Source organism: Dipodomys ordii, unplaced genomic scaffold (assembly GCF_000151885.1).
Source record: "Dipodomys ordii isolate 6190 unplaced genomic scaffold, Dord_2.0 Scaffold68, whole genome shotgun sequence".
Taxonomy (NCBI): domain Eukaryota; kingdom Metazoa; phylum Chordata; class Mammalia; order Rodentia; family Heteromyidae; genus Dipodomys; species Dipodomys ordii.
In genome coordinates, this window is record NW_012267284.1 from 1775025 (window position 1) to 1779626 (window position 4602).

Consider the following 4602-nt stretch of genomic DNA (forward strand, 5'->3'; position numbering starts at 1 on the left):
GGGCCCAGGCCCAGGCGCCCTTTCCTTTCCTTTCCTTTCCGGAGCCGGCTCTGTTCTCCTCAGCCTCGGCCTCCCCTTCCCTGGCCTCTCTTTTAGAGCTTTCCCGGGCTTCCCCCAGGCCTCCTTCCTCGGCCTCCTCCTCCCCAGCCCTCCTCTTCCTGCCTGGACTCCCCGATCCCCAGCCTCACCCTTCCAGACCTCCTCTTCTGCTGGCCTCTCCTCCCCCTGGCCACCTCCTTTTCCTACCAGCTTCTTCCCGCCTGGCCTTTTTTTTTCCCCTCACCATCCACTTTAGCACTCCTTTCACGGCCTTCTCCTCTGGCCTCCTTTTACTTCGGGTCCTGGTCTTAGAGCTGTGTCTCTGGGTCACGCTGATTCTGTGGCCGGTGACTGCCGCTGAAGGCAGCGCGAGTAGAGGCCGTCGACCTGTCTGCGTCGCCCACCGCCTGTTGGCTGCGCCTGCGCACGGGGGGGCCAGGGGCGTCCGGGCCTGGAATGGGTTAACCTTGATTCCTCAGTGTAAGACCTGGGCCACTTAGGTCTGTCTGGGCCGTGGAACTGGCCTCTGCACCACGGAGGCTCCTTCCATCTTAGTAGACTGTGTGCGCAAGGCAGGGTCTTTAGAGGAAGCCATTTGTGCACTGCATGGGCTGGTGTTCCGTGCACAATGGAAACTTACCTGCTGCCTATCTCAGTCGCCAGGTCCCAGTCAGGACATTGCTGTTTGGGACAGCTGCTGCGCTCAGTTACAAAACTCTGACCTGTTCTCAAGGACTTGGTAGGTGCCAGCCTACATAGGTGAGGCCCAGCATCGTTGTGTTCAAAGACCTCCTGTTTGTCTCTTCAGACCTGCTCTGGAGCCCTGGGGTTAGAGGTGCTGATGTAGGCTTAGGCAAAATTAGTTTTTGTTCGATCTCAAATGACCTGTAGGGCAATGTGGTTCCAGAATTTCTGGGTTCTAATCCCTACACTATAAATACAAACCAGCTCGGTCATGTCTGGTTTTGTCATTGTATTCTGAATGACTTTCTTGTTTGGAAATCTAGTTGACTAGTGTAAGAAGAGAGGGGCTAACCGTTTTGTTACAAACTGTTCGGTGTCCTCTCTAGCAGAAGCCGGTCCTCAGTCCAGGAGGTGGGGGCGGGGGAGGCAGTACTTGGATTTGAATCCAGAGGTTTTCATTTGCTGGTCAGGTGCTCTACACCAACACACATCCATCCCTTTTTGCTTTAGTGATTTTTTTTTTTCTTTTCGGGTAGAGAGCTGGTGTTGAGCTGCAGTTTCAGTTGAGCTGGGCTTTCAGGTGTGTGCCACTATGCCCAGTTTGTTTGTTGATTTGGAGTCCTCGCTAACACTTTGTCCGAGCTAGCCTCAAACCACAATCCTTCCTATCTCCACATCGTGAATAACTAGGATTGCATGTACCTAGCTGCCATGGTTGGTCTTTAATGTGAGTGTAGCTGTCACTGGATAGGTGGCCTGGATTGTGATAGTCCCGAAAATCTGACTGGAAAAAATGAACTGAGGGTATCAGGGACCATGTAACCATAGCAGCACCCCTGTCACTGGCCAGTGTCAGTCTTTCCCCCCTCCCCCCCTCCCCCCAATGGCACCAGAGTCAGTAAAGATTTGCCCAGTAAAATCACTGGGCAAATGGCCTGGTGCTGGTGGCTCACACCTGTAATCCTAGCTACTCAGGAGGCTGAGATTTGAGGAGCTCAGTTCAAAGCCAGCCTGGGAAGGATAGTCCGTGAGACTCTTATCTCCAATTAACCACCAGAAAACCAGAAGTGGTGCTATGGCTCAATTGGTAGAGTGCTAGCAGGGACAGCGCCCAAGCCCAGAGTTCAAGCCCTACAGCCAACCAAAAAAAAAAAAAAAAAAATCACTGGGCAAGTGTGAGCCCTTGTTCCAGCCCTCCCGTGACTGGGTGCTTGCTAGTCAATTTTGTGTTTCAGTAAGTCTGTCAGTCTGAAGTGTTGTTCAGGGTGAGCTGAGCATTCCCAAGGTGCCAACTGAGAGATCCACACCCTTGCTGTGTCCTGGGCAAGCAGGCTGTGGTTATCACCAGGGGTCCCCTGGGCAAGTTCCAGAGCCTCAGGAGTCACCTCCCCCTGTCACCCCAAGGCCCCAGTGGTCATGTAGAACGGTCTGTCCTTCCAGGCAGTTCAGGCAGAACTCACTTTTCAGAATCTATCAAAACATGCTGGTTTGCAAACTTACACATAAGTATTGGTGTAGATATTCTGTTCTGTGGACTCAGACCCAAATTCCCCAGAGGAAAGTTGCTCCTCTGCCCAGGGAGCAACCTAGTCAGGCTCCTCTGTGCTCCTGGATTATGGAAGGGTGTGGCCACAGCACATACTTTTCTCTCTCTCTCTCTCTGTTGACTAATTGCCTAGTCTAATTACTCTGAGGCGCTGCCTGTGTGGGTCATTTTCAGTGCTGTGTGCTATTCCACCATGAATGGCTCACCATGATGGTTTAGAATGGGGCATTCAAGGGTGTGTGCTACAGATGTTGGCTGTGATCCTGGTGTACCTGGTCACCTTGGAATTCTCTGGTTTCTGTCTCAGCAATGGTCGGACATCTGTCTGCTCAAAGACGGGAGTAAGTTTTGTAGGCCTGGGGACAATGGGTTCCTAGAGAAGTCAGAAGAGTGGCCCTGGCCACCATACTGGCTGTAACATTTGCAGGGTGGCTTTAGCAGCTCAATGTGGCCCAGAGCACCTGCAGCGCATAAGGTGGGCGTCCCACACAGCTCTTCCTGACCCTTGTGTGGATGGCTGCTTCTGGCATAGGACCTTGTTTTATTAAGGTTTGTAACCTTCTTAGACAGCATCCAGTTTGTGTCCTGTACATGCTGTGGCCCTATGCCTGGGTGATGGCAGCCTCCGCGGCTGTGGAGCGTTTGCATCCTCAGACACTAGAGGTGGGCCTTGGTCACCCGTGGACTGAGTGTTGGGGCCTAGTGGGCCAGCTTTGAGTGGTCAAGGCCAGCAGTGAGATTGTGTGCTGAATGAGAGCAAGGCTAAAAGCCCTTGCCACACGCCTCATCGTGTGGGAAGGACCTGCCGTCCTTGGCCCATGTGACCGCTGGTCTCTTCTGCTGTGGGCTTACTCAGAGCAATCCCTCCATTCCTCAAGTTCCTAGCACTGAGCCAAGCTGCCCAGCCAAGGAATGGGGTCCCCAGGCCTGTGCCCATCCCCATTGTGCTTCTCCGAAGGAAGGAGCTGTTCTCCTCCCATGGACTTCGGGAGCTTCTCTCTTGCTATGTGTCATTCCAGAATACCCAGCAGGGTCAGGCCCGAGTGCAGAGCAGCTGCCAGTGCATCAGCCTGTGTGGCCCCCAGTGCAGACCACCCTCGAGAGGAGTACAGGGAGCCAGGCGCTGGTAGTGCATGCCTGTGATCCTGACTACTCAGGAGGCTGAGGTCAGGATTGCAGTGCAAAGCCAGCCTGGGCAGTAAAGTCCACGAGACTCTCATCTCCAGTTAACCGTGAGAGAGAAAGAGAAAAGAATAGTACAGAGTTGGGCATTAGTGGCTCATGCCTGTAATACTAGCCACCTAGGAGGCTGAGACCTGAGGATTGCAGTTCAAAGCCAACCTGGTCAGAAAAATCTGTTAGATTCTCTCTCCAATTAACCACCAAAAAGCTGGAAGTGGATGGCTGGGAATGTGGCTTAGTGGTAGAGTGCTGGAAGTGGCGCTCTGGCTCAAGTAGTAGAATGCTAGCTTAGAGCTGAAGAAGTAGGGACAGCACCCAGGCCCTGAATGCAAGCCCCAAGACTGGCCAAAAAAAAAAGTGGGGGAGGGAGAATGGAGCTGTGGCTCAAGTGGTAGAGTGTTAGACTTGAGTTAAAAAGGTGACAGTACCCTAGGCCCTGAGTTCTAAGTCCCAAGAAGAAAAGTAGTGCTGAGGCGCTACAGCCTGCAGCTGTCTGTGTCTTCCTTGGAGATAGGCTGTTGCCACTGCCCAGCTGTGTGGCAGGCACTCAGGGCCAGTGTGCTGTGGGTGCTTCAGGGCCTGGAGGCCTGAGCCAGCGTGTCTTCCGTCTCACCAAGTCATCTACATGGATGGTTTTCCATGGTTGATTTTCTTTTTTGCCAGTCCTGGGGCTTGAACTCAGAGCCTGGGCACTGTCCCAGAGCTGCTTTTGCTCAAGGCTAGCACTCTCGAGCCACAGTGCCACTTCTGGCTTTTTGTGTTTATGTGGTATTGAGGATTTGAACCCAGGGTTTCATGTATGCAAGGCAAGCACTCTACCACTAAGCCACATTCCCAGCCCCATGGTTGGTTTTCTTTACCCATAGCCTGTCTGAGGGTGCTGTGCTGGGCGACAGAGCTCGCTGACAACTATGTCTTCTGTCTGCATGAGGCCAGGCAATGAGGATGCAGCCCTGGAGGACGCTTTGTAGGGGCAGCCTTGTGCTGTGCTGCCACATTCATTGCTGTCCTTATCCCGGGTCTCCACCCTGGAGCCTACATCCCTCATCCACATCATGTAGACTGGCCCTTGTCAGATGGATGGCCCCATGACTCCTGTTTGTTAGGGGTAGCTTAGCCTCGGTTCTTGAGGGTCAACACAAAGCCTGCCC